The sequence below is a fragment of the Bombina bombina genome, chromosome 7 (assembly GCF_027579735.1).
Source record: "Bombina bombina isolate aBomBom1 chromosome 7, aBomBom1.pri, whole genome shotgun sequence".
Lineage (NCBI taxonomy): Eukaryota > Metazoa > Chordata > Amphibia > Anura > Bombinatoridae > Bombina > Bombina bombina.
The window spans coordinates 513,978,761-513,991,147 of record NC_069505.1 but is presented as its reverse complement, the minus strand read 5'-3'; positions in this window follow the sequence as shown (position 1 = coordinate 513,991,147).

Below are 12,387 nucleotides of genomic sequence, written 5' to 3'. Positions count from 1 at the left end.
GTTGTGCCTCTGTCATGTCTGTTGTGCCTCTGTCGTGTCTGTGTCATTACTCTGTTGTGCCTCTGTCGTGCCTGTGTCATGTCTGTGTCATTTCTCTGTCATGCCTGTGTCTTCCCTCTGTCATGTCTGTGTAATTTCTCTGTCATGCCTCTGTCATGCCTGTTTCGTGCCTTTGTTGTGTGTGTGTGTGTCCTGCCTCTGTCGTGCCTCTGTCATGCCTCTGTCATGCCTCTGTCCTACCTGTGTCATGCCTCTGTCGTGTTTGTGTTGTGCCTCTGTCATGCCTGTGTCATGCCTCTGTCATGTCTGTGTCATGCCGCTGTCCTGCCTGTGTCTTGCCTCTGTTGTGTTTGTGTCATGCCTGTGTCATGCCTCTGTCATGACGGTGTCGTGCCTCTGTAGTGTCTGTGTTATGCCTCTGTCGTGTCTGTGTTGTGCCTCTGTCGTGTCTGTTGTGCCTCTGTCATGTCTGTGTTGTTCCTCTGTCATGCCTGTATTGTGCCTCTGTCATGCCTGTGTCGTGCCTGTGTCATCCCTCTGTCATGTCTGTGTCATTTCTCTGTCATGCCTCTGTCATGCCTGTGCCATGCCACTGTCGTACCTGTGTCATTTCTCTGTCATGCCTCTGTCATTCTGTGTCGAGCCTGTGACCTTTCTGTCATTCCTCTGTCATGCCTCTGTCATGTCTGTGTTGTGCCTCTGTCATGTCTGTGTCATGCTTCTGTAGTGTCTGTGTTGTGCCTCTGTCTTGCCTGTGTCGAGCCTCTGTCATGCCTGTGTTGTGCTTCTGTCGTGCCTCTGTTGTGTGTGTGTCCTGTCTCTGTTGGGCCTCTGTCCTGCCTCTGTCCTGCCTGGGTCATGCCTCGGTCGTGTTTGTTTCATGCCTTTGTTGTGCTTCTGTCATGCCTGTGCCATGCCTGTGTCGTGCCTCTGTCATGTCTGTGTCATGCCTTTGTTGTGCCTCTGTCATGCCTGTGTCATGTCTGTGTCATGCCTCTTTCCTGCCTGTGTCATGCCTCTGTCATGTTTGTGTCATGACTCTGTCATGACGGTGTCGTGCCTCTGTAGTGTCTGTTTTATGCCTCTGTCGTGTCTCTGTTGTGCCTCTGTCGTGCCTGTGTCATGTCTGTGTCATTTCTTTGTCATGCCTCTGTCATGCCTGTGTCATGCCTGCGTCGTCCCTCTGTCATGCCTGTGTCATTTCTCTGTCATGCCTCTGTCATGCCTGTGTTGGCTTCTGTCATGCCTCTGTTGTGTGTGTATCCTGCCTCTGTCGTGCCTCTGTCATGCCTCTGTCCTGCCTGTGTCATGCCTCTGTTGTGTTTGTGTCATGCCTTTGTTGTGCCTCTGTCATGCCTGTGGTGTGCCTCTGTTATGTTTGAGTCATGCCTTTGTTGTGCCTCTGTCATGCCTGTGTCATGCCTGTGTCGTGACTCTGTCATGTCTGTGTCATGCCTCTGTCCTGCCTGTGTCTTGCCTCTGTTGTGTTTGTGTCATGCCTGTGTCATGCCTCTGTTATGACAGTGTCGTGCCTCTGTAGTGTCTGTGTTATGCCTCTGTCGTGTCTGTGTTGTGCCTCTGTCATGTCTGTTGTGCCGCTGTTGTGTCTGTGTCATTCCTCTGTCATGCCTGTGTCGTGCCTCTGTTGTGCCTCTGTCGTGCCTGTGTCATTTCTCTGTCATGCCTCTGTCATGACGGTGTCGTGCCTCTGTAGTGTCTGTGTTATGCCTCTGTCATGTCTGTGTTGTGCCTCTGTCATGTCTGTTGTGCCTCTGTCGTGTCTGTGCCGTTCCTCTGTCATGCGTGTATCGTGGCTTTGTTGTGCCTCTGTCATGCCTGTGTCATGTCTGTGTCATTTCTCTGTCATGCCTGTGTCATGCCTGTGTCGTCCCTCTGTCATGTCTGTGTCATTTCTCTGTCATCCCTCTGTCATGCCTGTGCCATGCCACTGTCGTGCCTGTGTCATTTCTCTGTCATGCCTCTGTCATTCCTGTGTTGAGCCTGTGACATGTTTCTGTCATTCTTCTGTCATGCCTGTGTCGTGCCTGTGTCGTGTCTCTGTTATTCCTCTGTCATGCCTCTGTCATGTCTGTGTTGTGCCTCTGTCATGTCTGTCTCATACTTCTGTAGTGTCTGTGTTGTGCCTGTGTCATGTCTGTCTCATGCTTCTGTAGTGTCTGTGTTGTGCCTCTGTCATGTCTGTCTCATGCTTCTGTAGTGTCTGTGTTGTGCCTGTGTCATGCCTCTGTAGTGTCTGTGTTGTGCCTCTGTCATGCCTGTGTCATGCCTCTGTTGTGTGTGTGTTGTGCCTCTGTAATGCATGTGTCCTGCCTCTGTTGTATGTGTGTTGTGCCTCTGTCATGCCTGTGTCGTACCTCTGTCGTGCCTGTGTTGTGCCTCTGTCATGTCTGTGTCATGCTTCTGTAGTGTCTGTGTTGTGCCTGTGTCAGGCCTCTGTAGCGTCTGTGTTATGCCTCTGTCTTGCCTGTGTCGAGCCTCTGTCATGCCTGTGTCATGCCTCTATTGTGTGTGTGTTGTGGCTCTGTCATGCCTGTGTCGTGCCTCTGTTGTATGTGTGCTGTGTCTCCGTCATGCCTGTGTTGTGCCTCTGTCATGTCTGTGTCATTCCTTTGTCTTGCCTCTGTCATGCCTGTGTCGTGCCTCTGTATAGTGTACAGGGCCGGACTAGGACCAAAAATAGGCCCGGGCATTTTAAGGTAAACCAGCCCACTCCCCGCCCCCCCCCTCCCATTTCTTATTTAGCCATATATCAAATATTACAAGTATAATATATATTTTGTGAATAGGTTGGTATGAAAAAAATAAAGTAAACACAAGACAATAAACTAACCCATTAGTGCACAAAACTCTTAGGGGCCGAATTATCAAGCTCCGAATGGATCTTGATGCCCTTGTTTGTATGCTGTCAGCTGAGCGGATCATGTCGGACAGACCGATGATAAATCAGTCCCTTGGTATTAAAGCTCAGAGACCTGGCAGTGTTGTGTGTTCTGTCTGTATAGACTTAATAAGTGTCATACAAGCCCCTTCTGACTCTCTGAGACGGTGTGGGGTTTAAAAACTGGTCCTCAATGCATATGTGCGTATGCTGCTATAGACCAGTAATAACCTTTTACTAGAAGCATTTTTGCTAATAGAAGTATATTCCAAAAATACTGCTTTTTAAAATTGAAATGCATTTATGCACACATCAATTTTGACCTTTCTATCCCTGTAAGGCAACCTTAGATAAAGTACAGTTACTTTACAATCATGATTAAGGCATACAATAAAGTGCAGGCACTTCAGGCTTACATCTAGATATAAGGTGCAAACGGTTATCTTGAAAAGCACATATAATTGTCTATATACAGAACACAAATGGCTTAGAATAAGGCACTTATCTCTCATTATGTAAGGTACATGCAACTATTTTATTTAGCACAGGTCACTATTCAATAAGGCCATCCTGAAATGAGTCACAGATCTTTATGTTGGGTTGTATGTAACAGACTTATAAATGCACTCAGTGGTGACACAGCAATGGGTTCTATATAATGTATAGATGCATGCCAAACTTTACATCAGAAGCTGCTTTAAAACTGCAATGCAAGAAATAAAAATGACAAATGCAATTACTCTATGCCACAACACATTAATGAAAGAGAATATGACTTCATTAAAGTGTAGATAAATAAACATAAAAGCCAAAACAAAACCTACAGTATAACTGTATATAATACCAGGGAGGGACAAAATAGATTTGGGGGGGCGGAGCCAGCTACCAAAGGTACAAGACGTATATCTAAAAGTTAATATAAGGTTAGATAGTGTTCCGCTACAGTCTTGTTGTTCAATATACCTAGTTCCTAATCTTCCTTACTTTGATATTTTATTACTGTTTAGTGAACTATTTTGAGATATAAATCTCAACTCTCACCACTAGATGGGAGTCAAAGCTTAGTCATAGACCTATATATCAGGCAGAATGTATAACTACTGTTTTGGAGGTCAATATGACTATTGATCATACAACATACTGAGGAATTTATGTTCAACAGCTGTGCCTGAACTACATTATTATAATTAGCTGACAATAATGATCCTTTAGGATGGCAAGTTAAGAGAGAAATAGGATTATATTCCTTTATACTTATAGACTAGCCTTTTCAGTCTATCATACTAATATGTCTCTATGACAGCTATTATTCACAAAACTACCAAATTGTATGAAAGCCACTAACCTACGTTTTTATTTAGCATACATTTTGAGCTGTGAGATCTAATATACCTTATACTCTTTATAGTTTCCACTATCTTTTTGCTAGTCCAGTTGGACACTATATACAGTCTTACTGTCAGTTGAATATCAGTGTTTTATACCAATGTTGTTATGTTAATAGATATGTTAGGGGGTGATAAAATGTTATAGTTGCAGAATTATGTGAAATACTAAAGGAATTCAATAGTGCTCTGAACTCACTTGGTACTGGACATATAGATGTGTTAGCCATATTGCATAATAAATTAACAGTTAGAACTTAGGTTTTGTGCCACAGGGTATAGGGCCCATGCTCATGTGGCAGCCTTACATTCTCTCTAACATCTTTACAGTGAAGCCTAGTTCTTCCATTTACATATATGAGGCTAGCTACCGACTAATTCATGCTCAAGTGTGTTCGATTTATATGTACTGATCTAGCAAATATTTACCCTAAGCCACTATTTTATACTTAACCACACTAAAATAGATACAGTCATAGTCACCCAACAGCTATCCTATAGTTATATTATGACCCAGGGTAATCACAAATGAATATATGGGGGCCTAGTTATCAAGCCGTCAACCGCAAATACACTGGAATTCCACAGCGTATTTGTGGCAAGCCTGATTCCCCTTAGTTATCAAACCCTACAAACCGGCAAAAGTAGAATTTTGTGACGTAACATACGATCCGCCGGTCTCAATCCGACACAGATCAATGCTTACATCACTACAGATGTTCCGAATGCAAATTCAGCACTATCTGACTACTTTTGAAAGTTAACAAAAATCTACTAGGTACGCTCGGCACTATTCCAGCCCAGCGTACCTAGTTTTCAATCCGCTGCCCTGGAGGTGGCGGATGCCATAGGAATCAATGGGAGTCTGAAAGCAGCGAAAGCTTATGTTCGCTGCTGCCCGATATCCCATTGATTCCTATGGGAGAATAAAGTTACGTTTACACCTAACACCCTAACATAAGCCCTGAGTCTAAACACCCCTAATCTGCCACCCCTACACCGCCACCACCTACATTATGTTATTAACCCCTAATCTGCCCTGCCTACACCGCCGCCACCTACATAATACTTATTAACCCCTAATCTGCCGTCCCCAACGTCGCCACCCCTATATTAAATTTATTAACCCCTAAACCTAAGTCTAACCCTAACACCCCCTAACTTAAATATAATTTAAATAAATCTAAATAAAATTACTATCATTAACTAAATAATTCCTATTTAAAACTAAATACTTACCTGTAAAATAAACCCTAAGCTAGCTACAATATAACTAACAGTTATATTGTATCTAGCTTAGGGTTTATTTTTATTTTACAGGCAAGTTTGTATTTATTTTAACTAGGTAGAATAGTTACTAACTATTTACTAACTACCTAGCTAAAATAAATACTAAAGTACCTGTAAAATAAAACCTAACCTAAGTTACACTAACACCTAACACTACACTACAATTAAATACAATTAAATAAATTACATACAATTAACTAAATTAAACTAATTTAAATTATATAAAGTACAAACCCCCCCCACTAAATTACAGAAAATAATAAACAAATTACAGATATTTAAACTAATTATACCTAATCTAATAGCCCTATTAAAATAAAAAAGCCCCCCCAAAATAAAAAAAACCCAGTAGCCTAAACTAAACTACCAATAGCCCTTAAAAGGGCCTTTTGTGGGGAATTGCCCCAAAGTAATCAGCTCTTTTACCTGTAAAAAGAAATACAAACAACCCCCCCAACAGTAAAACCCACCACCCACACAACCAAACCCCCCAAAAAAATACTAACTAAAAAAACCTAAGCTCCCCATTGCCCTGAAAAGGGCATTTGGATGGGCATTGCCCTTAAAAGGGCAGTTAGCTCTTTTGCGGCCCAAAGCCCTAACCTAAAAATAAAATCCACCCAATACACCCTTAAAAAAACCTAACACTAACCCCCTGAAGATAGACTTACCGGAAGACGTCTTCATCCAAGCCGGGCGAAGTGGTCCTCCAGACGGCAGAAGTCTTCATCCAAGCCGGGCAGAAGTGGTCCTCCAGACGGCAGAAGTCTTCATCCAGACGGCATCTTCTATCTTCATCCATCCGGCGCTGAGCGGGTCCATCTTGAAGACATCCGACGTGGAGCATCCTCTTTGGCCTATGACTACCCGACGAATGAAGGTTCCTTTAAGTGACGTCATCCAAGATGGCATCCCTTAGATTCCGATTGGCTGATAAAATTCTATCAGCCAATCGGAATTAAGGTAGAAAAAATCCTATAGGCTAATGCAATCAGCCAATAGGATTGAAGTTCAATCATATTGGCTGATTGGAACAGCCAATAGAATGCGAGAGTCCTGCCGTCTGGAGGACCACTTCGCCCGGCTTGGATAAAGACGTCTCCTGGTAAGTCGATCTTCAGGGGGTTAGTGTTAGGTTTTTTTAAGGGTGTTTTGGGTGGGTTTTATTTGTAGGTTAGGGCTTTGGGCCGCAAAAGAGCTAACTGTAATTTATTTAATTGCATTTAATTGTAGTGTAGTGTTAGGTTTATTTTAGAATGCAAGCTCAATCCTATTGGCTGATTGGATCAGCCAATAGGATGAAAGCTCAATCCTATTGGCTGATTGTAACAGCCAATAGGATTTTTTTCAACCTTAATTCCGATTGGCTGATAGAATTCTATCAGCCAATCGGAATCTAAGGGACGCCATCTTGGATGACGTCATTTAAAGGAACCTTCATTCGGGAAGAAGACGTCGAAAGAAGAGGATGCTCCGCATCGGATGTCCTGAAGATAGAGCCGCTCTGCGCCGGATGGATGAAGATAGAAGAGGCAGTCTGGGTGAAGACTTCTGCGGGCTTGGATGAAGACTTCTGCCGGCTTCTTGGAGGATGGATGTCGGATCTTCAAAACTGTAAGTGAATTTTCAGGGGTTAGTGTTAGGATTTTTTAAGGGTGTATTGGGTGGGTTTTATTTTTAGATTAGGGTTTTGGGCTGCAATAGAGCTAAATGCCCTTTTAAGGGCAATGCCCATCCAAATGCCCTTTTCAGGGCAATGGGGAGCTTAGGTTTTTTTTAGTTAGGTTTATATTTGGGGGGGTTGGTTGTGTGGGTGGTGGGTTTTACTGTTGGTGGGTTTTGTCTTTTTTATTTACAAGTAAAAGAGCTGATTTCTTTAGGGCAATGCCCCACAAAAGGCCCTTTTAAGGGCTATTTGTAGTTTATTGTAGGCTAGGGTTTTTTTTTATTTTGGGGGGGGCTTTTTTATTTTCATAGGGCCCTTAGATTAGGTGTAATTAGTTTAAATCTTTGATAAAAAAAAATTATTTTGTGTAACTTAGTGGGGGTTTTTTTTTGTAACTTAGTGTTTGTTATTTTTTGTAACTTAGTTGTTAGTTTTTTGGAACTTTGTAATTTTTTAGTGTAGATTTAAATTATTTGAGTAGGGTTAGGTTTTTAAATATATAATATAGTTAATTTAATTTGTAGTTTAATGTAGTTTTAGTATAACAGTTAGGGTAGATTAATTATTAGTTTAATATAGTTTAATGTAATTTTAGTATAACAGTTAGGGTAGGTTAATTATTAGTTTAATATAGTTTAATGTAATTTTAGTATAACAGTTAGGGTAGGTTAATTATTAGTTTAATATAGTTTAATGTAATTTTAGTATAACAGTTAGGGTAGGTTACTTATTAGTTTAATTTGTAGTTTAATGTAATTTTAGTATAACAGTTAGGGTAGGTTAATTTATTAGTTTAATATAGTTTAATGTAATTTTAGTATAACAGTTAGGGTAGGTTAATTATTAGTTTAATATAGTTTAATGTAATTTTAGTATAACAGTTAGGGTAGATTAATTATTAGTTTAATACAGTTTAATTTATTTCTAAAGGTACGTTTAAATTTATTATAAGATAGGGATGAGTTAATATTTAATGTACAGTTAGTGGGTTGTTAGGTTTAGGGGTTAATAGGTTAATTTAGTTTATGGCGATGTGAGGGGCTGGCGGTTTAGGGGTTCATAACTTTATTTAGTTGCGGTGGGCTCCGTGAGCGGCGGGATAGGGGTTAATAACATAATGTAGGTGGCTGCAGTGTAGGGGGCGGCAGTTTAGGGGTTAAGAACATAATGTAGGTGGCGGCGGGGTCCGGGAGCGGCGGGATAGGGGTTAATAAGTTTATTAGAGTTGCGGTGGGCTCCGGGAGCGGCGGTTTAGGGGTTAATAACTTTATTTAGTTGCGCCGGGGTCTGGGAGCGGCGGGATAGTGGTTAAACATTTTAGTATAGTGGTGGTGTTTAGTGACAGGGTACATATAAAGCTATGAAAAAGCCGAATAGCAGTGAGATCGATGACTGTTAGTTAACAACAGTCCGCTGCTCATCACCCCGTACTTGGTGTGCGGCTTTTTGACAGCTTTTTTGTTAAATATGGAGAGCGTATTCAGGTCCGCGGCCGCGATGTTAGGCTATGTCAGGCGAGCGTATTGGTGCCGTCGAATGCAGCACAGTTGACGGCTTGATAAATAGGCCTCATAGACACCTCGAATTTTTCAATCTTAGTTCTCATAGTACTGTTAAGCCAACGCCGTTTCACCCCCCACACACACACAGATACAGCTTATTAAGTAGATATCTCAAATGGCTGGACTCCCCCCTAATATAATACTCATTTACAAAATTTAGCCAAGAGACCTATTGTGCGGTTTCCCTCGTAAAAAACACACTTAGGGGGGTAGTTATCAAGCCGTCAACTTTTCTGACTTCGCCGGGCCAATACGCCCGCCTAAGCTCGCCTACCTTCGCCGCCGCGGACCTGAAAAAATATGCCTAAGTTATCAAAAAAAGCTGTCAAAAAGCCGCGGGGCGATGAGCAGCGGACTGTGAGAGTTATCACTCATCCGATCTCGCTGCTCTTCGGCTGTTTGACAGCTTTCTTGCTAGCCTGTCACTAAGCACTCACACTAAACTACACTGCTCTACCCCCTATACCGGCGCCCCCGGAGCCCCCCGCAACTAAATAAAGATACTAACCCCTAAACCGCCGCTCCTAGACCCTGCCGCAACTATTAAAAATGTAGTAACCCCTAAACCGCCGCTCCTAGACCCCGCCGCAAGTCTTATAAATGTATTAACCCCTAAACCGCCGCTCCTAGACCCCGCCGCAAATCTTATAAATGTATTAACCCCTAAACCGCCGCTCCCGGACGCCGCTGTCACCTACATTATACCTATTAACCCCTATCCTGCCCCCCTATACCGCCGCCCTCTGTAATAAAGTTATTAACCCCTATCCTGCTGATCCCGCACCTCGCCGCAAATAAAAAAATAGTTTAACCCCTAAACCGCCGCTCCCTGAACCCGCCGCAACCTATATTAAATTTATTAACCCCTATCCTGCCCTCCCTACACCGTCGGCACCTATAATAAATTTATTAACCCCTATCCTGCGCCCCACTACACCGCCACCACTGTCATAAAATTATTAACCCCTAAACCTAAGTCTAACAATAACCCTAACACCCCCCTAACTTAAATATTAATTAAAGAAATCTAAATCATATTTATATTATTAACTAAGTTAATCCTATTAAAACTAAATACTTACCTATAAAATAAACTCTAATATAGCTACAATATAAATAATAATTATATTGTAGCTATCTTAGGATTTATTTTTATTTTACAGGTACCTTTCAATTTATTTTAACTAGGTACAATAGCTATTAAATAGTTATTAACTATTTAATAGCTTACCTAGCTAAAATAAAGAGAAATTTACCTGTAAAATAAATCCTAACCTAAGTTACAATTACACCTAACACTACACTATACTTTAATAAATTATTCCTATTTAAAACTAAATACTTACCTGTAAAATAAACCCTAAGATAGCTACAATATAATTCATAATTACATTGTAGCTATTTTAGGATTTATATTTATTTTACAGGTAACTTTGTATTTATTTTAGCTAGTTAGAATAGTTATTAAATAGTTATTAACTATTTAATAACTACCTAGCTAAAAGAAATACAAAATTACCTGTAAAATAAATCCTAACCTAAGTTACAATTAAACCTAACACTACACTATCATTAAATTAATTAATTAAACTACCTACAAATAACTACAATTAAATACAACTACATAAACTAACTAAAGTACAAAAAATAAAAAAAGCTAAGTTACAAAAAATAAAAAAAAGTTACAAACATTTAAAAACATATTACAACAATTTTAAGCTACTTACACCTAATCTAAGCCCCCTAATAAAATAACAAACCCCCCCCAAAATAAAAAAATGCCCTACCCTATTCTACATTAAAAAAGTTCAAAGCTCTTTTACCTTACCAGCCCTTAAAAGGGCCTTTTGTGGGGGCATGCCCCAAAGTTCAGCTCTTTTGCCTGTAAAAGAAAAATACAACCCCCCCCCCAACATTAAAACCCACCACCCACATACCCCTAATCTAACCCAAACCCCCCTTAAAATAACACTAATCCCCTGAAGATCATCCTACCTTTAGTTGTCTTTACTCAGCCGAGCCACTGATGGAACTGAAGAGGACATCCGGACCGGCAGAAGTTATCCTCCAAGGGGCGCTGAAGAAATCTTCCATCCGATGAAGTGATCCTCCAAGCGGCGCTGAAGAAATCTTCCATCCGGGCGAGGTCATCTTCCAAGAGGCGCTGAAGAAGTCTTCTATCCGGGCGAGGTCATCGTCGAAGCCGGGTCTTGAATCTTCATCCCGCCGACGCGGAACATCCTCCTTTCCAGACGAACTACCGACGAATGAAGGCTCCTTTAAGGGACGTCATCCAAGATGGCGTCCCTTCAATTCCGATTGGCTGATAGGATTCTATCAGCCAATCGGAATTAAGGTAGGAAAAATCTGATTGGCTGATGGAATCAGCCAATCAGATTCAAGTTCAATCCGATTGGCTGATCCAATCAGCCAATCAGATTGAGCTCGCATTCTATTGGCTGTTCCGATCATTTTTCCTACCTTAATTCCGATTGGCTGATAGAATCCTATCAGCCAATCGGAATTGAAGGGACGCCATCTTGGATGACGTCCCTTAAAGGAGCCTTCATTCGTCGGTAGTTCGTCGGGAAAGGAGGATGTTCCGCGTCAGCGGGATGAAGATTCAAGACCCGGCTTCGACGATGACCTCGCCCGGATAGAAGACTTCTTCAGCGCCTCTTGGAAGATGACCTCGCCCGGATGGAAGATTTCTTCAGCGCCGCTTGGAGGATCACTTCATCGGATGGAAGATTTCTTCAGCGCCCCTTGGAGGATAACTTCTGCCGGTCCGGATGTCCTCTTCAGTTCCATCGGTGGCTCGGCTGAGTGAAGACAACTAAAGGTAGGATGATCTTCAGGGGATTAGTGTTAGGTTATTTTAAGGGGGGTTTGGGTTAGATTAGGGGTATGTGGGTGGTGGGTTTTAATGTTGGTTGGGGGGTTGTATTTTTCTTTTACAGGCAAAAGAGCTGAACTTTGGGGCATGCCCCCACAAAAGGCCCTTTTAAGGGCTGGTAAGGTAAAAGAGCTTTGAACTTTTTTAATGTAGAATAGGGTAGGGCATTTTTTTATTTTGGGGGGGTTTGTTATTTTATTAGGGGGCTTAGATTAGGTGTAAGTAGCTTAAAATTGTTGTAATATGTTTTTAAATGTTTGTAACTTTTTATTTTTATTTTTTGTAACTTAGCTTTTTTTATTTTTTGTACTTTAGTTAGTTTATGTAATTGTATTTAATTGTAGTTATTTGTAGGTAGTTTAATTAATTAATTTAATGATAGTGTAGTGTTAGGTTTAATTGTAACTTAAGTTAGGATTTATTTTACAGGTAATTTTGTATTTCTTTTAGCTAGGTAGTTATTAAATAGTTAATAACTATTTAATAACTATTCTAACTAGCTAAAATAAATACAAAGTTACCTGTAAAATAAATATAAATCCTAAAATAGCTACAATGTAATTATGAATTATATTGTAGCTATCTTAGGGTTTATTTTACAGGTAAGTATTTATTTTTAAATAGGAATAATTTATTAACGTATAGTGTAGTGTTAGGTGTAATTGTAACTTAGGTTAGGATTTATTTTA